This window comes from Bubalus bubalis, chromosome 4 (genome assembly GCF_019923935.1).
Source record: "Bubalus bubalis isolate 160015118507 breed Murrah chromosome 4, NDDB_SH_1, whole genome shotgun sequence".
NCBI classification, from domain to species: domain Eukaryota; kingdom Metazoa; phylum Chordata; class Mammalia; order Artiodactyla; family Bovidae; genus Bubalus; species Bubalus bubalis.
Genome location: NC_059160.1, coordinates 134,516,682 through 134,542,970, shown reverse-complemented (window position 1 = coordinate 134,542,970; position 26,289 = coordinate 134,516,682). Strand labels below are relative to the sequence as shown.

The 26,289-nt window shown below is 42.2% G+C and overlaps 2 long non-coding RNA genes across 2 annotated transcripts in view; one reads left to right on the top strand and one right to left on the bottom strand.

Moving 5' to 3' along the window:
* The window catches only part of LOC123327554, a 147,223-nt gene extending 132,993 nt beyond the window's left edge, over positions 1 to 14,230 (top strand). Inside the window, exon 5 of the long non-coding RNA XR_006641003.1 lies at positions 13,726 to 14,230. This is a non-coding gene — a long non-coding RNA (uncharacterized LOC123327554). The remainder of the gene's footprint in view (positions 1 to 13,725) is intronic.
* LOC123465724 lies at positions 13,758 to 26,007 on the bottom strand. Its single transcript, XR_006641004.1, has 4 exons — positions 25,942 to 26,007; positions 14,646 to 14,734; positions 14,275 to 14,323; positions 13,758 to 13,814 (listed from the first exon to the last, which is right to left on the bottom strand). It is a non-coding gene; the product is annotated as an uncharacterized LOC123465724 (long non-coding RNA).
* Positions 26,008 to 26,289: the final 282 nt, after the last annotated feature.

The window sequence follows — 26,289 nt, the reverse complement described above, 5'->3', positions numbered from 1 at the left end:
TTGGTTGCGTTCATTTCCTGGTCTGCATGTGCAGGAAACAAATACATACTAACGATGGATTCTTTTCATAAACTATCTTGAGCTATCTTAAGCAAAAAGTGGAATTTGCCAATAGAAGGGTAGAAAAATGAGGAAAAAGGAAAGGGCAGGGATCCAGTAAGATCTCCAAGTAGAGAAGCCCTGAGTCCTGATGTTGCCAGAATGTTCTTTCATCAGCTCCCATATCTGGTTTTCCTTGCACCTGAGTGTCATTCTCTTTCTCCACAAGTGGGCTTTCCCCACACAACTGTTGAAAGTCCCTATGTTTTACACCTTATAATTTCAGTTTTTGAGGAAGGATTGTCTGATAGTCCCTCAGGTTCTGAGTCCAAATAGGGAAGGGGCTTTTTGACCTAACTTGGCTTAGGTGCCTGTATCTCCAAGTTCTCCTCAGTTCTGGCTGAGGTAAGAGTGTGGTTGGTTCACCTGAGAATATAACAGCTTCCATAGAAATTGTCAAGAAAAAAAGAGGTATTTTCAGAAGGAATAAGGGATGAACAAAACTTTCAGTGTTGACCATAAATTTGAGTGGTCGCAAACCTCTTGACTGGGAGCAGTTGATCTTTTGGAGATGGACATTCTTACCAGACCTGGGATAAAAACATGGTTAGAATAAAATAATAGGCTCTGAGTGGCAGGAGGGTGAGACAGTACTGAATAAGAAGAGAGAGAGAGAAAGAGTGTGTGTGTGTGTGTGTGTGTGTGTGTGAGAGAGTGCTTTGAAAGTCTTGCAAAATATCCTACCTTAAGGTGCCCAAGGAATAATTGTTGAATGAGGAGAAACATTTAATAAACAGCTAACCACAATACTTGGCTCATAATATGTGCTCAAGAAACAGGAGTTGAATTGAGTAACTACAAGCGTGGGTTATACTCTGGTGTAATTCTAAAATTGAGTGTGAAATAGTAGTCTGATGGTGACTGGAGGACATAATCGAAGAAATGGGCACCACAGGAAACAGCAGAATTTGTGCCAATAGCAAGTTGACAATCAGAAGCAACTCCACTTAAGAGCACTGGACCTCAGTGAAATAGTGTATCGGGATGGCAGTGGGTTCTGGTGAAATACAGGCTAAACTTCCTTAATACAGCTCATTATGTTGTCTCCAGGGACTTGAGGGTCCTGGATCTTATAACCAGATAAAACTAACCAGCAGTGGTTCTGCAGGGAACTATTTTCTATCATCAGTGTTAGATGATGATGATAACAAAGAAATATCAATAACTCCAAAAGAAAACATATATCTGAGCATTTGGTTCATTCAGTGAAGACTTTTCTCAGTCTAGGCTCATGGACTGTAATCTAGACTATGGAGTGCAGCACCTCAGCGATTGTTCTGGTTCTTTTGGCCCTTCTGCTTCCTTAACATATCTATCCCTGGACAACCCTAAACATACCCCTTTTCTGCTCGTATGTACAGGTGCTCCTGGAGATGATCACAAAGTGAAATTGGGGTCACCCAAAGCTAAGAGTTTTCAATGCCGGCTGGGCTCATTGATCTATTTTACAGCTGTCTTGTCTTGGTCTCTCTCCCCTTCATTCGCCACTAGTGCTGTCCTCAAGTTCAGCCTTTCTCCTCAAGCATTATATCCTTAGTTCACCTCCTCAGCCTTGACATGTATCCTAGAAATCTAGTTTCTCAGAGAAAGCAGAAGCCATCTGCTGTAAGGCATCTAGATATCCTGCCTTTCCACCTTAAACTTACCTCTCCCTGTGTCCCTGGTTGTCAGCACGAGGTGCACACTAGCACTAACTGGAGGATTTTAAGACTGTGTCTTGCCTTTGGATTCTGATTTAATTGGTCTGGGATGGGAATTGGTATTTTTGGAAAGCTTCCCACATGATTCCATGTTCAGCCAGGGCTGAGATCCACTGACCTATATCCATTCTTCTCTCATGTTCCCAAATCTCTGAAATACATGTCCTAGTCCCTTCAAATTTATTGTTTCTCCCTTTTTTGGTGAATGAGGAATTCTTGGCAGGAGTGCTAGACCTCTGGGCCTGCACCTGAGTCTTGTCCTAGGAGCAGTTCAGGTGACTTACTCTTCCCAAGAAACTTGAATAATAAGTGCCAATTGTGCCTGAGGAGGGCAGTGGGGTACATGAGTAGTGTTTTAGAGACTCTAGATCTCTCATAGAGTCAGGAACACAGGCTCAGAGTCCATCAAATCAGTTTACTTCCTGCTCTGCCACCCACCAACTGTGTGACTTTGGCAAGTTCTTAAACCACTAGACCTATGTTTCTCCTTATGTAAAATGTACTTCCTCCTGTGGTTCTCTGAGCATAATTAATATAAAGTTCTTTACCCAGAGCTCATAGGACATGATCAATAACTGGTGATCATGGACAGATTTGTTAAAGCTACCATCTTTTTTTGGATTTCTTCACTAAGCGCTCTGAGTGATTTCCTCTGCTTCCATAGTTTCCCAAGAATATATCTCCACTCTGTATGTAAATCTTGACTTCAACCTATCTCTGCCTTGGTAATCCAATTTAGATTTCTGATCTCTCATGTAGGACATGTCATTAATCAACAACTCACTTATTCACTAATTCATTCAAAAATGTCTCTTGATAGCCTACTAGATGCCAGACCCTGTTCTAAGTACTGAGGATATAGATATGAATAAAACAAAGTCCCTGTCTTCAGGTATATATCTTTTACCATTTCTTTTCCGTCTTCACAGTCACTGAATTAGTTAAGCCCATGGTACCAGTTTCCTGGCCCACCTAGACTCCTCACTAGCCTCCCTGCCTCTCATGCTTTCTTCTAATATATTCTTCACAGAGGAGTGGGGTCATAATTTTAAACTTGAGCTCTTTACAATCCAACATCCTGCTTAAAATGCTTAAAAAATTCCCAATAACTTGCTGGATTAACTTCTTAAAAATACCCTAATTCCTTTCCTATCTGCTTCTTTAGCCTCATTTCTTCCCATATTCCTGCAAATCTGACTCAGCAGCAGCAACACTAAACTTCTGTGGTTCCATAAATACGGTATGCTTATTTGTGTGTCTGCATAGACTTCTAACTATTGCTTTAACCTGCATACAGGTTTCTCAGGAGGCAGCTAAAGTGGTCTGGTATTCCTGTCTCTTTCAGAATTTTCCACAATTGGTTGTGATCCACGCAGTCAAAGGCTTTAGCATAGTCAGTGAAGCAGAAGTAGATGTTTTTCTGGAATTCCCTTGCTTTTTCTATGATTCAATGAATGTTGGCAATTTGATCTCTGTTTTCTCTGCCTTTTCTAAATCCAGCTTGTACATCTGGAAGTTCTTGGTTCACGTACCATTGAAGCCTAGCTTGGATGATTTTGAGCATTACTTTACTAATGTAAAATGAGTACAGTTGTGTGGTAGTTTGAACATTCTTTGGCTTTGCCTTTCTTTGAGATTGGAATGAAAACTGACCTTTTCCAGTCCTGTGGCTACTGCTGAGTTTTCCAAATTTGCTGGCATATTTAGTGCAGCACTTTCACAGCATCATCTTTTAGGATTTGAAATAGCTCAGCTGGAATTACATCACCTCCACTGGCTTTGTTTGTAGAGATGCTTACTAAGGCCTGCTTAACTTCACACTCCACAATGGCTGGCTGTAGTGAGTGATCACACCATCATGGTTATCTGGATCATGAAGATCTTTTTTGTACAGTTCTTCTGTGTATTCTTGCCACCTCTTAATATCTTCTGCTTCTGTTAAGTCCATTCCGTTTCTGTTCTTTTTTGTGCCTATAAATGCATGAAATATTCCCTTGGTATCTCTAATTTTCTTGAAGAGATCTCTAGTCTTTCCCATTCTATTGTTTTCTTCTGTTTCTCTGCATTGTTCACTTAGTAAGGCTTTCTTATCTCTCCTTGCTATTCTTTGGAACTCTGCATTCAGATGGGGATATCTTTCTTTTTCTCCTTTTCTTTTTGCTTCTTTTCTTTTCTCAGCTATTTGTAAGGTCTCCTTAGACAACCATTTTGCCTTTTTGCATTTCTTTTTCTTGGGGCTGGTTTTTATAACTGCCTCCTATACAGTGTTACCAACCTCCATCCATAGTTCTTCAGGCACTCTGTCTATCAGGTTTAATCCCTTGAATCGGTTTGTCACTTCCACTGTATAATCATAAGGGATTTGGTTTAGGTTATGCCTGAATGGCCTAGTGATTTTCCCTACTTTCTTCAATTTAAGAAGAAATTTAAGTTAAATTCAATTTAAGTCTGAATTTGGCAGTAAAGGGTTGATGATCTGAGCCACATTCAGCTCCTGGTCTTGTTTTTGCTGACTGTATAGAGCTTCTCCATCTTTGACAGCAAAGAATATACTCAATCTGATTTTGGTATTGACCATCTGGTGATGTCCATGTGTAGAGTTGTCTCTTGTGTTGTTGGAAGAGAGTGTTTGCTATGACCAGTGCGTTCTCTTGGCAAAACTCTGTTATCCTTTGCCCTGCTTCATTTTGTACTCCAAGGCCAAACTTGCCTGTTACTCTAGGTATCTCTTGACTTCCTACTTTTGCATTCCAGTCCCCTATGATGAAAAGGTCATCTTTTTTTTTTTTTTTTTTGGTGTTAGTTCTAGAAGTTCTTGTAGATCTTCATAGAACCATTCAACTTCACCTTCTTCAGCATTAGTGGTTGGGGCATGGACTTGTATCACTGTGATATTGAATAGTTTGCCTTGGAAACAAACCAAAAGATCATGCTATCATTTTTGAGATTATACCCAAGAACTGCATTTCAGCCTCTCTTGTTGACTATGAGGGCTACTCCATTTCTTCTAAGGGATCTTGCCCACATTGGTTAAATGTTATTTCTGGTGTGTCTGTGAGAGTGTTTCCAGAAGAGATTAACATCGGAATTGGTAGACTGAGTAAAGCAGATGGCCCTCCTCAATGTGAGTGAGCACCATCTAATATTTTGAGTGTCTGAACACAATCAAAAGGTAGAGGAAAGGAGAATTCTCTCTGCTTGAAAGTTTGAACTGAGACATTGGTCTTCTCCTAGTGTTGAACTGGGACTTATCCCATCAGCACTCCCTGTTCTCATGCCTTTGGACTCAGATCAAAACTACCCCACTAGTTTCCTGCATTTCCATTTTGCAGATGGCACATCATAGGGCTTTGCAGCCTCCATGATCCTGTGAGTGAGTTCTTTATATATTGTATCTTTTTATTATTAGATATAACATATATAGTAAACACATTATATAACTATATAAATATATATATATTTGAAAATCCTATTGGTTCTGCTTCCCTGGAGAATCCTAATATGGAGTCATAAGCAGCCAACTATAGGCAAGTGCCACCCAAATATAGGAACCTCAAATAAAAAATGAGATTGCTTCTGAAATGGAGAGGTCTCTGAAGAACTTGTATATAGGCTCCAAGATAGAGAATCCCTTTAAGTATTCAGCAAGCTCAGAGAGAGTTACTTAAACTGTCTGCACAGCCAGAGGAAACCGATACTGGGTCTATCTTTGCATTTTAGCTAGGATATTGCCTGCCCTTTTCTTCTTTTAGTTTGGGTTCCCACAGAAGTAGACCCTTAGATATGGATGTAAGTGTATTTAGTTTATTTGGGAGGTGAATTCAAGAAGCACAGGCAGAGGGGTGGGTAGTGAGATAAGGAAAGGAAGGAAGCCAGTAACACATCAGAGATTGAGCAGGTTACTGCTATGGGTTTGAAGGTCAATCCTCCTGCTCTGGGTATGGTGAAGAATGTATTTCAGATTCCAACCAAAGGATCTGGCTCTCCATCACTTCTTGTCAGGCATGTGATGAGGGCTGCTCCTCGAAGCTTGAATTCCTTAAAAGTTCTGGCCTGTTCTGGATGCATAAGGAGTGGGCTCCAGTGGCCAAAGCAAGTCCTCAGCTTAGTGTCGGCACTTGGAGATGGAAGCCACGGGTGCCCTGCACTGAGTGTGATGGCAGAGAAATGACAGCGGTTGCCTCCCCTCTTCTGCCCCCAACCACTTGAGTCCTGGAGGTCAGAGGCAGGCTTGTAGGTGGGGAGAGTGGAGGAGCAACACCCTACTGGGAGATAGAATCCCACTGCATGAAGGCTTCCCATAGGTGGTAGCCCCAAACTGAAGGAGAGGAGAAGCTCTATATTTGAGTGAAATTTTGAGTTTTTACTTTTTCCAGAACTGAGTGTTTCAGATGCCCAAAATGAACACTCCTGGGACTAAAAGTGTAGACATCAGGAATGTCATGGGACCTCTCCTAGATTTCATTGAATAAATGGAGAACTGCTCCAAGAAAAGGGCTTAGAAGGCAATGGCACCCCACTCCAGTACTCTTGCCTGGAAAATCCCATGGATGGAGGACCCTGGTGGGCTGCAGTCCATGGGGTCGCTAAGAGTCGGACACGACTGAGCGACTTCACTTTCACTTTTCACTTTCATGCTTTGGAGAAGGAAACGGCAACCTGCTCCAGTGTTCTTGCCTGGAGAATCCCAGGGACGGGGGAGCCTGATGGGCTGCCGTCTATGGGGTTGCAGAGAGTTGGACACGACTGCAGCACCCTTTATATGTAGTGTAAAACTCGTTAGTTTTCTCATTGCATGAGTTCCACTCATGTGCTGCTGCTGCTGCTAAGTCGTTTCAGTCGTGTCCGACTCTGTGCGACCCCATAGACAGCAGCCCACCAGGCTCCTCTGTCCCCGGGATTCTCCAGGCAAGAATACTGGAGTGGGTTGCCATTTCCTTCTCCAATGCATGCATGCATGCTAAGTCGCTTCAGTTGTATTCGATTCTGTGCGACCCTATGGACAGCAACCCACCAGGCTCCTCCGTCGACAGGATTCTCCAGGCAGGAATACTGGAGTGGGTTGCCATTTCCTTCTCCACTCATGTGCTATTCAGCTGAAAAATTTAAGGACAGGGAAGCCTGGTGTGTTGCATCCATGCGGTTGCAAAGAGTTGAACATGACTGAGTAACTAAACAAAATCAGGTTTACTGTCTGTAGAATAGCAAGTACTCATACTAATAAGAAGTATTTATTGAGACATTTCCCTGTGACCAACTCTGCACTAAGAACTAAGATATTGTACAGGATAGGTCCCAGTCCATAAGTAGTGTTCACTATAGTGTCATTGGGAATCCTGGTTATTGGCAGAATTTCTCATTTTAATTGAGCAATTAAGTCATCTCAAGGATTTTTTTTCCATCTATTACTTACATATTGTGTGTTTTTTTTATAACTATTAGTAATCTTGAAATAGGCCTTTACTTCCTGTCATTCACTTATATATTTACTATTACACTTACTGACTGTTGATTTCTTAAACTGAGTGGGAAGGAGGCTTCAGGTGAAGTAAAATCACAAATCTGTATATAAGATTGTTAAGTGTGATATATTATTTCACTAATTTGAGTTTATGGGTCACCTATATGATTATATAACTGAGAATTCCCAAAGCAGCTGAGATATTTGTTAGCTCCAAAAGTATCATGAGGTCAGCACAAGCAAAGGTGATAGAACATTTAAAATAAATTTTCCTTAAAATTAATATCAATACATTAATTAAAAATAAAGTTATTGAAGTTAACATAAAAAGTGCAAAATGGGGAAAATGCTATTCTTCTAACTTATTAGACCAATTGACATAAAAGTATTTGGTGGAAACAGTCTCAATCATGCCTGTGGGGAGGTCCTTGAGAAAAAGTTTATTAGACAGAGTATCTCTTTTTCTTGGCCTGCTTCAGAGTGGTCTGATGTTTTCCTTGATGGACTTGAGACTACCTGGTTATCTATGGTGGGTAGGGGCAAGGACTAGGGGGAGGGGGTCAAAGCCCCCGTTGACCTGGACTTGTCAGCCATGCTGGGGAGATCAGATGCTTTGGATGGGGGAGGAGGATCCTGTGACATAGTGAAAGGGCAGGGATTTGTCATGAGGAAATCAGGGTTTGAATCACATCTTTGTCCCTTGCTGTGATTTTAGGCTATTCACTTATCTGTTAGTCTCCCTTTCTACACCTGCAGAATAGAGATGCTAATTAAACTGGAAGTAAGGTCTTAGGTTCTGGCTCATGGGCTCCACGTGCCTGTCAGATTGAAGTGATAATCAGTCAATGGATTTTTTTTTAACCTGAAGGGAAAGACATTAGGTCCCGAAGTTGAGAAATGAACTAAACATCTTGATGATCTTTGATTAGTATTTGTTAGCCACCTAGTCATTGTTAAGGCAATATAACATATTTTTACTACACTGAACACTTTTAACTTTGCTACAAGGTGGATGGCATTGTTTTCCCTATTTTCTGTGTAAGGAAACCAAAATTGAGGCAAAATGTCTTGCTTAATGTCGCAAAGCCAATAGGGAACAGAGTCCAAGTTAGATAAGAATCCAGTTCTGTCAGAAACGAACACAACATTGTAAAGCAGTTATCCTTCAACTAAAAATAAATAAAAGAATTCAGTTCTCTTTGTCCTAAATCCCGTGTTCTTATGATTATAAGAAAACTTGCTCAAGAAAAGAACTGGGCATGTCCGAAAGCAGAGTCAAGGTGCTACACAATGAGAACAAAAGTAAGACAGGTCACTAGAGAGGTAAAGAATGCAGAAGATTGGGAATTCCCGTGGGGGACAGAGAGGCCAAGCAGAACCATCTAAGACATCAGTCATAGTTAATAGTAGAAAATAAGGGGCAAGCCAGAAATTGTCTGTCATCCAATAAAGTAAGTCAGCAAAAAGCTGGAAAGCCCTTATGTTGTGATTTTATGCCTGAACAGATATTAAAGTCGATATTGGGGAGGACACTCGCACCCTGACTGAATGAAAATAGCCTACTTGACATTAATTGTTATAATTAAATTCACTGTGTCAGAGGAAATATCAGTCATTTTTTTGAATAGGGGTTTCTATAAAAAACAGTTGAATTAACTTTTTTTTTTACTTTTAAAGTAAATGCTTGGTATTATATAGACAGAATTATATAGGTTTTATAGAAATAATTGCCTGACTTTTCTACTCCACCTCCTCAAAAAGTAATATTTAAATGTCACTCTCTTAACCACAAAAACCAGGCCAACCACATTCTGATTTTGTCATGGTTACCATCAGAGTCCAATGCACAGTTTGGTCCTCCATCACATCCGCAGAGGAAATAAGTCCAGAGATGTTTAGGAATTTATCCAGAAACAAGACTTGAACTAATGTTCCCACAGTAGGTTCTTGTTATCAACTAGTCTTTTATTCCTGCAAGCCAATCAAATAAATGCTTAAGGATATTAGATAATAGTGAGGATTTGGATTATTCTGTGAAAATCTTTTTAATATAAATAATAAATGCAGCTGAAGACAACCTTATTATAAATGTGCTCCATGTAGGGGATAGTGATTCATAGCTCATTTGTGTCATGACTCATAGCTCTTGGAAAAGAACAAGATTCCAAGAAAATAAAGATTTTTATTCAGATCTGGTCAGTTACTTAACCACTTTCATCTCCATCTTTTTGAAAAACAGCAACAACAAAAATACTGCAGCCAGGTAGAGTGCTTATAAAAACAACAATATATAAATCTTCATTATGTGAATCACATGATAATAGAATTCCTCTGCTGTATTAATAAAATATGAGAAATTGATAATAGCTGTTTCTGGAAAGAATAGCTATCGATGAGAGGCTTTAAAAAGTAAGAATTAGGAGTGCATTATAACAGATCGTGATTATTCATTATAAGCTTTTCCATTGCTATGACTCAATCTTAATCCAGGTGTCATTCAGAACCTACAGTGAGTTTTGAAGATTAGCTTGTCATAACACAAATTGAAGAGGGTATCAGAATTCATTCAGGCTGAAAGCGTACTAGATGATGGGATGAGTAATAAAATGTGCAGAAGAAAATTCTCTTGAGATAATAATCCTCCCCCAGCAGCTTCAAGGGAAAGATAAACTGCTCACTGCAAAAAATACATCTTCTCTTGGTTTTCCAGCTAGGAGATTATTTGAACGATACCTGTTACTTGAGACTAATGCAGACTCTCTCCTTATCCTTTTCGTATTTCTTTTTCCTTTGTCTTCCAACTATTATAATCCAGGATGAAGATGAAAATAGATAACTTATATAAATCAAGTCAGTTGCAAGTAATAATAAAGTCAACAAAAGCTCAGCTCAGAATAGATTATAGAGTGACTGATTTATTGGCTTATGTAACTGGAAAGTTCAAGGGAAATCAGGCATGGTTTGGATTAGGGACTCAAAGGATACTAGTGTATTTATGTGTCTGTGTGGTTCTGTCACTCAGGTCTACTGTTCTCCATATTGGTATTGTTCTGAGGCAGACTCTTCTCTAGAAGTGAGGTTTACTGAACCCAGTTTCCAATCTACCAGTTTATCAAGCTTAGGGAAAATGGGGAAAAATTCCATTAGATCTTTTCCAATAAATCCGGAGAAGCACTTAGACTTCCATTGCACCAAATTGTGTTGAATGCCCAGACCTGTGTTGAATGCCCAGCTTCAGTGAATCAAACACTAAAGCTAAGGTCATAGATTGTGTTAATGTTCAGACTCGGGGGGGGATCTTGTGACTGCCATGCTTGGTGAGGAGTGGGGCAAAGAGGTGAGGTCAGCCTTATGTGATCCACATGGACTGAAAGTGGGGAGGAGAGCCGTGTTTTCTGTTACTGGAAAAAGAGATGGGCAAGCAAAAGCAATCGATACTTACTGTATAATGTACCAGTTTACATTCTTTGAAACCAAAAGGGTTTTCTGGGGCTCAGAGCAAACTCTTTTTTTTCTTTGATGTTGTTTCTGATGGGCAAAATGGATCCTGGAAGTCATCTGGCTTCTCCTCTCAACATCCTCTGCTCTGCCTCCATCTTAATCAAGTCTTGGGGCCAAATTCCCTCTTATTAGCCTGCCCCTTACTGGTTTCAACACATCCCATTTAGTCAACTAAAGAACCATTTTCTCTAAATTGCCTGAGGTGCATCACTATTCAACTTGAGAGGAAAGAAGCTTAGCAGAGAGTGAAGGGGAAAAATAATTTTTCTTCCCAGTATATTATAGGGATTCATGTTGATTACATTTCCTTTTCTCAAGAAAGTCTAATTCCTCCATCAATCTGGAGCTATTAACACAAGTACAAGGGACTGTAGTGGGTAAAGGATTAGATACAGGATGGTAGCTGGTTTGCCTTTGTATACAGTCCTGATGTGCCAGACTTACCTTTGTCTAATAGATATTGAAGCATTTTTCTTAGGTTTTAAAAAAACTAAATCCTTTCAAGAAATAGAGCTCAAAATCAAATGAGACAATTGGAGAAGCTGAATTAATAAAAGCTCTGCTTATGATTGTACTTTTTACTCCTAAGGAATTTATGGGGAACTGAAATTCTCTAGTCTGGAAATGGAAAACAGCTCAATGAATATTGACATTTATTTAACATCTAGTTCATGTTTTCTCTGCAAACCAGAATTCAGCTCACTATTCAGCTAAATGTCTGCTTTGTTACATCCCTGCTGTTTTAAATGTTTGGCAATTGAATTGAATTCAAAACGAAGGTGCTAAAGCATTTTGCTCATCTGGAAACTGAATATAAAACCATAGACATGACAATTTTAAATTTCTTTTGGCTGCAGCTCTCAAGATTGTCATGTCCTATGTATACAGATGCCAAGCACCTTCTTCCAAAGTAAAAGATGAACTGGGCAGGTGGCCAGTGGATTGGACTGGAAGATTTTTCCTGAGTGGGGCTGAGATGAGGCCCCAGTCACTGGCATAACACTGGAACTTGATTTGAGTGATGACTTACAAAGAGACAGCCTTAAACAACTGACTCACCATGAGTCACTCTTGCTGAGCCATGCACTTTCATTATCCTCAGAAAACTATCAAGAAATTGTCTCATTACTTGCCTAATGCAAATGGAAATGTCTAGCATATTGATTCCACTCCCAGTTTATGCTCTGGATAGGGACCAGTTTACACCTGGGGAGTCTGCCAGGATCCTGCTGGGGGGAAATTGTGAAGCAGGCAGAAATTGTCTTCCTGCAGTTCTTCTCATGCCCTCTTCTAGTACAGTTACCCTTACCTCTCAGAACCCAAGCTTTTCGCTCTCCTCCCCTCTTCCTCTCTCTGTGTGTCTCTCCTTTCCTCTCTCCCCCTCTTTCCCTCACATGTACCCCACGCATGCACGCACATGCGCGTGCACACACACATACATGTGCATTCCTCATCACTTACTAGGTTCTCGTGGTGTTCCACGGTGACTCTCTCACAGGATGACACCTTCTGCCCTTAAACTTTCCCCAGTTTCTCACTCCCTCCCTCTGCACCACACCAGTCCTCTACATTCCTCTCCCTTGGGCCTTGCTAAGGGTTGAAGTTAATCTGATAAATGTGGATTGTGTATTAGACAAGGTAGTTGACAGGAGATATTTACATAATATTTGCTGCTAAGTCACTTCAGTCGTATCCGACTCTGTGTGACCCCATAGACGGCAGCCCACCAGGCTCCCCCGTCCCTGGGATTCTCCAGGCAAGAACACTGGAGTGGGTTGCCATTTCCTTCTTCAATGCATGAAAGTGAAAAGTGAAAGTGAAGTCGCTCTTCGAGACCCCATGTACTTCAGCCTACCAGGCTCCTCCATCCATGGGATTTTCCAGGCAAGAGTATTGAAGTGGGTTGCCACTGCCTTCTCCTACATAATATCAGAGAAACCTAATTCATGGAAGACTCAAAGCTTTCCTTCCAGCCAATATATGCATACTTGGCACCCAGATAACTACTATTTTGGAAAGGCATCACGGTTTGGTAACTCCCGGAGTATGGACCAGGAGTTAGACAGATTGTGTTCTCCATCTGGGTAATCTTGAATAAGTCCTTTAACTTTTTTCAGATTAGGTATTCTTACCTCTAAAAAAGGAAGAACCAGTACTTTCTTTTCTCACTGTGGTGGCCATCTGCTGGTTATGCTTGCTTGGCAGATATTTCCCCTCCTTCCTGATTTTCCTTTGTAGAAACACCTCTCCCCAAACTCAGTCCTTGTGCTTTGTTTGATGGTATCCTGGACGCCACTCAATGCAGCAATTAACTCAGAGTTAGTCTTGAGGCTTTTGCTGAACTACTAGAAAAGAAGTGAGCTCTTTCCACTGGTAACTTCAAGTGCCCAGTGGCCATCTTTGCCACCACTTGCAGAGAGACCTACAGGCCTGACACACCAGGTTGGCAACACCTCAGAAGGATGTGATCAACTTCTTTCACTTGGGATCTGCCCATTAATCACAGAAAAGATCACTGGCTGACTCTGATCTTCCAAGAGCCCATCCTTAAATCTGGCCATGCTTGCTGGCAGATCTGTTCCTAAGTTACAGGATCCAGCACGTCCTCCTGTTTGCTTAAACTGTATTTGAGTTGGGCTTTTGTCACTTATGGACAAGAGAGTTCCAACAAATCCAACTTGAAAACAGTAAAATGAATTCCGTGAACAACTGGCTCTTATTCTATAGCAGGGTTTGGCAAACTTTTTCTGTCAGGGGCCAGATAGGAAATATTTCAGGATTTGTGGCTGCTGAGCCGTCACAGCTCTCCAGCTCTACCACTCTAGTAACAGAGTGTGCCTGTGTGCTCAATCGCTCAGTCATGTCTGACTCTTTGCGACCCCATGGACTGTAGCCTGCCGGGCTCCTCTATCCATGGGATTATCCATGCAAGAAACTGAAGAGAGTCACCATTTCCTCCTCCAGGGGATCTTCCTGACCCAGGGATCGAACCCAGGTCTCCTGCGTCTCCAGCATTGCTGATGGATTCTTTACCACCACACCATCTGGAAGCCCTAGTAAGAGAGCCGTCGTAGGCAGTACAGAGATTACTGAGTGTGGCTGTGTCACACTCATGTTTTAAAAACCTTTTTATTTTTAAAAAGAGTATTAGAGTATAGTCAATTAACAATGTTGCAATAATTTCAAGAGAACAACTAAGAGACTCAGGCAGACATATACATGTTTCCATTCTCCCCCAAACTCCCCTTCCATCCATGGTGCCACGTAACATGGAGCAGAATTCCATATGCTATCCAGTAGGTCCTTGTTGGTTATCCATTTTAAATACAGCGACACATTCATTTTTATATGGATCATATTTTATCTATAAATACTATTTATGGACACTGAAATTTGAATTTCATATTGTTTTCAAGCACCTTGAAATGTTACTCTTTTTATTTTTTTCAGCAATTTATAAATATGAAAATCACTCTTAGTATGAAAACAAGAGACATGCGGTGGTTTTCTCACCATTGCTCTGCAGGAATACTTGACTGCAGGACGCCCAGCAGCTGCCTTTCTGGAAATTAAAAAAAGTGATTCAGTTGACAGAGAACACTTACAGCCCTCTGTATAGTCACTGAATCAATAATTTTCAGTGATTCTAGGGGTTTTGTTTTTAGCTATCCTTAGAGCTAATTTCTGACCAGTTAATAGAATTGGCCACAGAGTGAATTTGATATGAATGTTAAATGGCCCAACTATTAGGTTTTCTAACATTTGTCAAATTGTATTTTTCTCTAAGGGACCTTTTAACTTACAAAATCGACTTGGACATTGAATTGAAGAGATCCCTAAGTTAAGTAATTGATCAATGTAGTCAATAAAAAATAAAGACTCACCTAATGGAGAATACACTGAAGAGTACTTTTCCATAGAAAGGATTGTCTGCAACTGATTTATGTTCATGACACGAATATAAAGATGGTGGCTAAGAGAGGAAGGTAAAATGTGGTAGAAGAAATTCCAAATACTGAAATAGCAGGTGTGCCAACGTACAGTGTTCATTATTATTGTTGTTAACACTCTCCTAGTATACGGATGCCTGTCTGCTAGAGGCTCTTTATTATTATTACATATTATTTTATATGTCTAGAACAGAAATCATGTGAACATCATTTTAAGTTAGTAAATTATGTGATGCCAGTTGAAAGTTGTTCAAAGACAGGAAGAAACAAAAATATTAAACTCTGGGGGTAACATTCAAGCATGTGAACATAAGTAACCCAACACCTCAGTAGTTCTCTTTTCAGATTGCTCAGAGTACAGTGATTATTTTTTAACATTGTGAATTATTTACCTAAAACAGTTATTGCCTATGAATTACAAAATCACTGAATGAGTGTTATTGAAAGACATTCCAAATACTTGAAATGACTTACAGGTAATCTTCAAGAAGTAACCCTGAAGGTCCTGCTTTCATATAGAAGAGTTCCTTAGATGAAATACACCTTTAAAATGACTGTTTGAGAAAAGCAAGGTAAAGATACCTGAATGTCCAATTACCCTGATACCAAAGTGAAAAACAATTCCACTTAAAAGTAAAAATCTGTGTCTTCCATAGCACTTAAATTTTATTGAGATACTTGTATTCATGTATACCAAATCCAACCTGATTCCCATATAAAGCTGAGTGGGACAGTCAGTTCAGTCACCCAGTAGTGTCAGACTCTTAGTGACCCCATGGACTGCATCACGGCAGGCTTCCCTGTCCATCACCAACTCCCAGAACTTGCTCAAACTTACGTCCATTGAGTTGGTGATGGCATCCAACCATCTCATCCTCTGTTGTCCCGTTCTCCTCCTGCCTTCAATCTTACCCAGCCTCAGGGTCTTTTCCAATGAATCAGTTCTTTGCATCACCGTGGCCAAAGTATTGGAGCTTCAGCTTCAGCATCAGTCCTTCCAGTGAATATTCAGGACTGATTTCCTTTAGGATTGACTGGTTTGATCTCCTTGCAGTCCAACAATGCAACCCTCCATTTCCTTTTGCTGCAGAGAGGAACTGATTCGGGAGAAAATGGGTGGTTTTCTGTTTGGTTTTGGTTTTTACTTTGTTTTCAGATGCTTGAACCTACAAGCCTTAATTGCTGTTGGGGCAAAAAGATTTAGAGAGGTAGACATCAGTAAAATCAGCATCAGGCTGCACTGTCTCCACATGAAGATGGCTCCAAACAAAAGAGATTCTTCTTACATGTACATTAAAAAAGGCATGTTCTTTCAAGTAGGATGAAAACAGCGATAAAATAATTTTAAGTACCAATATCTTTCCTCTTCATTTTCTATTATTTCTAGACCTCAGTGCTTATTCAAGAAAAGAAATTTGTCCAAAGTTGCCTCTCTCTCTTTTCTATTTATTTTTACCCTATTCTGTTCTAAAATCACTGCTCTGACCTTATTACTTCCCCCATTGAAAACTCTGAAGAGGTCCCAATGGCAAAGAGCAAATGAAGTCTAAACTCTTAGCATAATATTCAAGGTGGCTACTTTTGAATGTTCAAGGATTCAGAACTCCACCGGAGATTTAAACTTGCCTTCCCAACGTGTATTTATATCCACCAGTGCCCTTCAGACATTGTTAGATGATCAGGAAATTTCACAATTTCTGGTTCATGCTCTTTCTTCCCTCCTCCCACCAAACCTTTTAGCAAATGGATTCTTCTCATACCATCTGCTGAAATTCTCTCTGTTCTTCAAATATAGTCACTTTCTCTAAGACACTTTCCAATATCCCCAGGTGGGGTTTGAATATTATTGTGTTCCCACAGCACTGTTTTATAATGCTCATTCTAGTCTATTGTGGATTATATTAATGCACATGTTTTTTATACATCATATTTCCTACTAGAGAACAAAGAATTTTCAGAGAATAATGAGATTTCTTTTCAGTCATTGAATCCCTAGGATTTTGCTTTGAAACACATGTGCTGTGCTTAATTGCTCTTGTCTGACTCTGCAACCCCATGGTTTGTACCCATGGGGATTCTGTCCATGGGGATTCTCCAGGCAAGAATACTGGAGTGGGTTGCCATGCCCTCCTCCACTGTAACACATAGGCAGTTCATAATATGTTAGCTGTATTAGAAAACAAAATAATACTTCTCTCTTTACTTCTCCTTTTTATTTTCTTCACTTCTTTCTTTCTTTCTTTTTTTGGCTCTTTTTTCCCTGTCTGTAATAATGTAGACTTTCTTCTTTGTCATTTCCATTTTCTTCCCATTTCTCTTCATTCATTTTTCTATGCCTTCACTTCTTTTGCTACCCCTTATTTTCATTTTTACTATTGTGGATTTAACATATATTTCCCACCATTTATTTACCTGTCCTTTTATGTTTTTTATTGTAAAATGAACATATTCTCAAGCAATTTTTGGCAGTGCATAATTATTTAATAACTCACTCACTGGGCTTCCCTGGTAGCTCAGTTGGTAAAGAATCTGCTTGTAACGCAGGAGACTCTGATTCAACTCCTGGGTTGAGAAGATCCACTAGAGAAGGGATAGGCTACTACCCACTCCAGTATTCTTGGGCTTCCCTGGTGGCTCAGCTGGTAAAGAATCCACCTGCAATGTGGGAGACCTGGGCTCAATCCCTGGGTTGGGAAGATCCCCTGGAGAAGGGAAGGGCTATCCACTCCAGTATTCTGACCTGGAGAATTCCATGGACTGTGTAGTCCAGAATCAGACAAGAGTCGGACACAACTGAGTGACTTTCACTTTCATTTGTTTTACTTCATTTTATTCAATAAATATTTGTTGTTTAATCACTAGCACCACTCCCTGCTCTAAGCACTGGAGGTGCAAATTGGTTAAGATGAACAGAGTCACTTTTCTCTTGGAGATTATGTTACTGTGGGAGGAGACAGAAAAAATTAAATCTCTCCAAGAAACAAAAAGTATTCTGTAATGCTGAGTGTTAGGTATAGACTTTGAAAATAGACACAGAATAGCAAATTGTTCATCCCAGCACTGATAGTTTTGAGTGTTAGGTAGTTAGAATAGGAAACAGGAGTCCAGAATGGTGCTGGCTAAAAGACAAAGAAGGTAAAAGCCCGCAAAAATAGAACAAAGGAAGGTCCGAGGACCGGAGTGAGAACCTCAGGTAAAACAAACAGCCCTCCTGGCTAACCCAATTTACACAGGGCAGGCTCAAGGGGAGAAGAGAAATCATATAAAAAGAGGAGCCAAAATTGGACTGAAAGCTTCTCTTCTCTTCGCGTCTTTTGGGTTGGCCCACCTTCACACTTCGAGGATTTATTTTCCTTTGCTTTCTAAATAAAACTGAGCTGTAGGAGCTGTAACAGTGTTCCATCCGAGGAAATTACTTGGGGCTGTAACACTGGTCTGTCCATCGCTTCAAATTTTTGTTGTGTTGAGACAGAACTGAGGAAATTACAAACTCCCCCAACATCTATGGTGCCGTGACTCAGATTTAACCTGGCTGAAACAACCTCAGCTTGGCCCCCACGTGGTGGAGGCCAAGCCCAGCAGAAGCCCAACTCGGTGAAAGCTCCCGTGGTAGAAGCAGAATGCAGAGAAAACCCAGTACAGGGGAAGTGACAAGAAGTCCTGCATGCTGGGAACTGTGACAGCAAAAAACAGACTCAGCAGATAGCTCACGCGGTTCAGTCTCAGATTCCAGAAGACCTCTGGTTAAGGTAGAGGTCCTCGCTCCTATGGCTGGAAGGACATATGGCTAACAAAATCTTAATTCCTTTACAGTCTCTCCTTTCTTGTTTTCTCGAACCCCCTCGAACAGGTGAGCAGCAGTGAGTGCAACTGAGGGACTCTGGCAGGGGCTACTCCTCCGTGTGTCCCAAAGGCTCCACTACCTGCTGAGCCCCAGTAGCTGTTGCCCAAGCATGTGGGGGTTCCTCTGTCCTTAATCTTTGTGCCAAGGATCAGGCAATGAAAACTGTGAGCACAGGTCAGGTATTTAGCAGATTTCCTGGCAGATTATGCAGGGGATTCTTCAGCACGTTTTTCCCACTGCTTTTTCCTCCCACCCTTCAGCTCCCCTCTCCCGGGATTTGAACCCAGCCAAAACCCATGGTGCCTGGCTTCAGGACCTAATGAAGCTCAGGCTTTAATGTCTCATTGCAAAAATTCAGTGAGAGACACAGTGATAGTTAAGAGGTGGGTTTGTTTGGATTCAGAGAGAAGCACACTCCACAGGGTGTGAGCCATCACAGAGGAGAGAGCAGTGGCCATGGAATGTGGTGTGGTTAGTTTTTGCAAACTGGGTGATTTCATATGAGTGAGAAGATCATTCCAACAATTAGGGAGACACCCACTCCTAGGTCTTTTGACAGTGCCTTGGAACTGTCCTGGTTCCTCTGGGTGTGTCATTTAGCTTGCAGATGGAGGATCAAAGTTTTGTTGAATTCTGTCATCTTGGACCCATCTGATTTTAATCTGTTTATGTTATGCCCTTGGGTTATGCCATTCTTTCAAAAGTTGTACCCTGTCCCCTTCCCTCCTGTTTCATGCTCTTTTCCTGAGCCCATAATGTTGCCTCCACAATCTTCTGGAGGGATAACCAGAAAATAGCTGGCCCTTGTGAGAGAAATACTGTATAATATCCAATCCCTCTAGATATTCAGGCCTTCATCTTCCATGTTTCCTACAACATGTGCAACAACAGCATCTCTCAGTGAACCCACTAGGGCGGTGACAGACACGCAGTGCCTGCTAGAAGTCCATCTGTTGGTGGCATCCCTTCAAGGGCAGTTTGACTTCCAGGGATAATGTTTGCCACTTTGGGAGTTAGCCCTGCAGGCTGTTGGGCCCAAATCCTTGCTGGCCTTCTCCTAAAGTTACAAACATACCCCTAGATCAAATCTCCACTCCACTTTTATGGAACATCTGGTCTGTTGCCTCTTATCAATTTGTTCTTAAGTCGCTTACTAATGCCTACAACAAGGACTCTGCCCCCTTGTAGGCAACATTGCTCCACCCCACTTATTATTATTATTATTATTAAAATACTCCTAATGCCCTCAACAGGACCAGATAGCCCACTCTTTTGTCATTACTTCAGTTATTACCTAAAGTGGGTCTATGTCAGTGAAATGTTTACCATTGGAGGCACTCTAACCTGCTCTTATGGAGGACTAGGGGAGAAAATCAGTGACTTACATTCCCTCAGAGCAATTAGAGGATAAGTCTTATGGCTGTTTCTCCAGGTTCCCAGTCTCAGGGCACAGGCTTGGATTGCTTTACATCATGATATCTATTCCCATAATGAGTTAAGATTACAGCCCAGCACTGGTCACGCAGAAGACCTTGGGGACGCCCAGCTCCAGTCCAGGAGTCCCATGAGGTCGACCTGCCTCAACCTGCCTAGGAATCTGGTCCTCAAAAGGTTGTCACACCTCAACCTCCTTGGGGATTTGCCAGTCCAGGGGTTCCAGAAGGCCGACCTGTCTCGACCTGCCCACGGACCCAATTCTCTGGAGGCTGACCTGCCTTGACCTGCCTGGGGATTCGATCTCCAAGAGGCTTTATGCCTCAGCCTGCCTGGGGATCTGCACCCTGACCCGGGGACGCCTCAGGTTGCAACAGTACTGGCTAGGATAAGCTTCAGAAAGACTCACCCCTAAGGAAGCCCACCTGTGGAAATAGAAGGAAGCCTAGCTGTGGGACTATACCCAGTCTCAGCAATAACTCAGGAGTCCAGTGAGAACCACATTGCCTTTCTGGAATGGCTAAAAGTAGCCCTCCAAAACTTTACCAATTTGGACTTAGACTCTTACAAGGGACAGGTGATTTTAAAGGACAAATTCCTGTCCCAATGTGCATCAGACATCAGGATAAAGTTACAACAGCTACAGCAACAGAACCCTGCTGCTTCTTCAGATGAGATGGTCCAGACAGCCACCAATACCTTTTATAACAAAGAACAGGAGTGGGAAGCCAAGGCTCAGGAAAGGGAGAAAAGGAAGGAGACAAGGCATGCCCACATGCTGGCCTCCCTCCAGGAAGTCCCCATGGCAAAACCCGAGTCTTTGAAGGACACTGCCTAATCTGTAGGCAGGCAGGACATTGGGCCAAAGTGTCCAAACCATGAAAGTCTCCTAAAACAGCTTGCTACAAATGCCATCAATTGGGACATTAGGTAGCACTCTGCCCTCAGGACCCAAGAGCCTCAAGATCAAATGCCAAGCCTTCCTTCACAATGGTTCAACAGGACTGAAGTGGCCCACTCCAGCCAGCCCCCCTGTCACAGATAACCATGACGGAGCTGGAGCCAAGGGTGCACCTGGATGTGGCAGGTAGGTCCGAGAATTTCTTGATTGACACAGGGACTACCTACTCTGTCCTGACCTCCTACTCTGGAGCCTTCTCCTCCCAAACCTGTATCATTTTGGATGCTATAGGAAAAACAATTGCTAAAAGATTCACCCAAGCACTTCTTTGTTGCTGGGATGCACAAATATTTTCCCACCAGTTTCTGGTGGTCCCTCAGTGTCCTACTCCCTTATTGGGAAGAGATATATACTCACTAAACTGTGGACCATGCTTGTAATGGGAAGCTTTTCAGCCCCTAGAGCCCTACAGCTTCTGGTTACTACTGAGGACACCCTCTTACACCCTCTCCAATAGAGAGGGACCAAAAACAATAGGAGGACAAAATTAACCCCAGGTGTGGGACCAGGGGACTCCTGGACGAGCCCACCAAGCTGAACTGGTCATCATTGTCCTCTGAGATCCCACTCAGTTTCCAAACTGGAAACAATATCCCCTCAGAAGAGAAGCTCAGGAAGGACTACAGCCTCTAATAAATTCCTTGCCTGTGGGCTGTTGGTCGCCACCAGTTTGCTGTGTAACACCCCGATCCTCCCTGTACAGAAAAAGGATGGGACCTGGTGAATGGTTCAAGATCTCTGGATCATAAAATCATCCCACAGTACCCAATTCCTATGTAATCTTGGGAGAAATCCCGCCCAGTGCCAAGTGGTTTACAGTCTTGGATCTCAAAGATGCATTCTTTTGCATACCATTGGCTAAAGAATCCCAGTATCTTTTTGCCTTCGAGTGGGAGGCTCCAGGAGAAAAATACCGACAGATGACTTGGACAGTATTACCTGAGGAGTTTAGAGATAGCCCCCAACCTGTTTGGGCAGGCTCTTAGCCAGGATCTTCTAGATCTGGACCTGGGACCTAATGGGAAAATGTTACAATACATAGATGACCTACTAATCTGCTCTCCAGATGAGAAAAATGCCCAACAACATGCACTTAGGTTATAAACTTTTTGGAAGACAGGGGATATAAAGTCTCCTGTGCTAGGGCACCGATGGTGACAAAGGTCACTTATCTGGAAGTTCAGATTACCCACAGGTCCAGAGGGCTGTCCTCTGATTGAGTACAAGGAATCCTCCAGTTGCCCTCCCCATGACTCGAAAACAATTGTGAGCTTTCCTGGGGCTAACTGGGTACTGTAGAATCTGGATATCTAATTATGGTCCAATTGCCCAGCCCTTATATGAAAGCTTGAAGGGATGGGATGATTCAATCCCACTGATGTGGGGAACTCCTCAAAAGAAGGCAGAGGCTACATTAAAACAAGCCTTAACTCAGGCACCTACCTTGAGGTTGCCAGACCCAGAAAAAGCATTACAACTTTATGTTCACAAAAAAAGAAGGACTAGCATTGGGAATATTAACTTAAAGGTTGGGACCTGAGCCCCAGCCTGTAGCTTACTTATCCAAGAGGCTCGACCCAACAGCCTGAGGCTAGCATCCCTGCCTTCAAAATCTTGCAGCTATTGCAATCCTGATAGAAAATGCTTTAAAACTCTCTTTGGGGGGCAAACTAACTATTTTTTTACCAGCCACTAAGTGAAATAACTCCTAAATGGGAAAGCCATTTATGGATGTCTAATCAAAGAACCCTCAGATATCAAGTAATGTTGATGGAAAATCCAGGCCTGACTATATCCCCTTGTGAGGTTCTTAACTCAGCCACCCTCATGCCTGCCCCTGAGGGATCTCTCCCCTTTCACTCTTGCCTAGAAACCTTGGACCACTGGACAAACCCTCGAGAGGGATTGTCAGAAGATCCTCTGACCAATCCTGAGGAAATCTGGTACACTGATGGAAATAACTTTGTCTTGGATGAAAAAAGAAGAGCTGGATATGCAGTAGTCTCCCAATTTTGAGACCATAGAGGCTAAATCTTTGCCACCGGTACTTCAGTCCAATTGGCTGAGTTCATAGCCCTGACTCGAGCTTTAGAGCTGGGAAAAGGAAAACTAGTAGCCATTTACACTGATTCCAAGTCTGCCTTTCTGGTGCTACATGCACATGCTGCTATTTGGAGAGAAAGAGCCCACTTGACCACCTGAGGGTCCCCACTCAAATATGGTGATCAAATCCTTAGGCTCTTGGAGGCAGTTCATCTGCCCACTGAGGTTTCAGTCTCCCACTGTAAAGGACACCAAAAAGGGCATATGGAAGTGGCACGAGGAAACCAAGCAGCTGATCAGGCAGCTAAGAGAGCAGCATTGAACAATGACCTAATGGGGTTGCCACTTTAGTTCCACAGACTAATTTGCCAAAAACTCCTTCATATACTGAAGATGAGACTCTTAAGGCTAAGAGTGAGGGCTTTCAAGAAGATCATATGGGGTGGTTCCAAAAGGAGGGACTCCTTTTTCTGCCTGGGAACCTCCAATGGAAGTTGGTTAACTCCTTTCATGCCACCACTCATTTAGGGGAAAAGACCCTACAAAGATTACTAGAAAGGTCATTCAGAGGAACAGGCCTCCAAATGACTGTAAGGCAAGTGGTCTCCTCTTGTCCCACTTGCCAATTAAACAACCCCAAAGGAGCTCGAAGACGCCAGCTGGCCCAGCCCATCCAACGACATGGGACCTACCCAGCAGAGGACTGGCAGATGGACTTCATCCAGATGCCAGTTTCTCAAGGGTATAAATACTTATTAGTCATGATAGGTACATTCACAGGATGGATTGAAGGCTTTCCCACCCAGACTGAGAAGACTGAGGAGGTGGTAAAAAAACTGCTCCATGAAATCGTTCCAAGATTTGGTCTGCCCAGGTCATTACAAAGGGACAGTGGGACATCATTTACTTCTAAGGTCACCCAAGGGGCCGCTAAAGCATTGGGCATTACTTACTATCTCCATTGTGCCTGGAGGCCTCAGTCTTCAGGAAAAGTAGAAAGAGCCAACCAATTCTTAAAATCACCGATAATAAAGATAACCCAGGAGACCTCCCTGGGATGGAAGGAGGCTTTACCTATAGCTCTTCTCTGCACCTGTATTGCCCCTAAGGAACAGGTTGGTCTTAGCCCTTATGAGATGCTATATGGGAGGCCTTTTGTTTATATCAGTGACCTCTTCCTAAATCCATAGGCTCAGACCCTCCAGTCTTATACCATGGCCATTGGGCAATTCCAACAGGATATACATTTGTGGGGTGTCAACCAGGACCCAAAAGATTCTAAAGAGCCACCACTATATGCTCCAGGGACTCAAGTCCTGATTAAATTCTGGAAAGATGGGTCCCCAAAGGCTCAACTGCAGCCCACATGGAAGGGCCCCTACCCTGTGATACTTTCTACCCCCACAGCAGTCAAGGCACCAGGACACGACTCTTGGATTCACTACTCATGAGTCAAGCTGTGGAAGAAAACAGAAGAGGACACTCAATACACCTGTGAGACCCTGGGAGATCTCAGATACCTATTCAGGACTACAAATGAGTGCCATTCTAATGAACACCCTCCAAATTAAGTTTCTGGGGATAAGATTTCTCAGGATAGCTCTAAAGAGCCAAAGCTTGGCAGGGGTTATACTCTAAAACAGACAAGAGATAGATCTCCTGATCCCTGAACAAGGAGGGACTTGAGCCATCTTGAATGAGATGTGTTGTTTCTGGGTAAATACCTCCAACTAAGTTAAAGAAAGTCTCACAGTCCTCAAGAAAAGCATTCAGACCCTACAGAATCTCAAAGAATGAGCTGGAGAGTTCTTGGGGTGGCTACAGTCTGTCTTTGGGGGATCCTTCTTCTGGTGAGGGGGAATTTGGAGTTGGCGAATGCCCCTACTAATCCCTGTTACTACCATAACGATGCTGCTTATGATTGCTCCATGTATTATCAATTGTCAAACCTGTTTTGTCTCTGCCCAGGGCAACAAGCTACAATATGCAGTACTAGTTCAACAAGGATATATAAAACTACAGCTGACCATGGAAAATAACACTCACCCTTAGATGGACACTGCTGTAAGGACTCTGAGGCTTGAGACTAGCAAGAGGGGGAGGCCCAATGCCCCTTGCTGTCCTAGTTCAGCAGGATGTAGCCAGAAAGACGTCGACACCCCTATTCCCAAAGAACTGGGCCTCCCATCTCTTGAGGGGGGCATGTCAGGTAGTAAGAATAGGAAAAAGGAGTCCAGAATGGTGGTGGCTAAAAGGAAGGGAAAAGCCCATGAAAATAGAACAAAGGAAGGTCTGAGGACCAGAGTGAGAACCTCAGGTAAAACAAAGAGCCCTTCTAGCTAACCCAGTTTACGTAGGGTAGGCTCAGGGGGAGAATAAAAAACATATAAGAACATATAAGAAAAAACATAAAAAGAGGAGCCAAAATTAGGCCAGGAACTTCTCTTTGTGTCTTTTGGGTTGGCCCACCTTCACATCTCAAGGATTTATTTTCCTTTGCTTTCTAAATAAAACTGAGCTGTAACACTGGTCTGACGGAGGAAATTACACTGGGCTGTAACACTAGTCCGTCCATTGCTTCAAATTTTTGTTGCATTGAGACAGAACCGAGGAAATTACAAACTCCCCTGAAATAAGTGTCAGACTTATCCTTCAGCCACAAACAAATGTGAAAGTCAAAAAGTAATGGTCAGCAGCTCTTTTCATGCATTCAACAGTAGATGTACACAACTCCTATCATTAAAAAGAAAGAAATACATGAGCTGAACAACACATTTACCCTGGCTTTCTGATCATGAGCACTTTCCAAACCATAGTACAATGAAATAGAAAACAGAGAACAATAGTGTCCACAGTAACAGTTTAGAGATGTGTGGTGGATGGAATTTGTGAAGCAGGTTAGTAGAGAGAACATAGCAATTTAAAGATGAAACTTCAGAAATCTTTACCAAAGTTGTTTTCAGCCACTGGCTCTGCAGGTCCAAGACTCCATGCAACTCAGAAGTGAATTCCTTATGGGCTGTGAGATGAATAGAGATTTTAGAGGTTGAATAGTGTTCAGAATCATTAAAGGTCCATTGAGGCAGGATAATGGGACCTTGTTCTGAACAAATACACTGGGTTTTGGGAATTCAATTCAGATGCCAAGAAAACCACATATTAGGGCTTTCATCTATTCTTGCCATGGATCAGGAGTTTCCTTTAGACATGTTCTAATGAGGCCTAAAGTGAAGCCCCAAGAGGATGGAATGGAGCCATTATCAGCCAGAAAGAAACTCAACACACTTCAAGGAAAA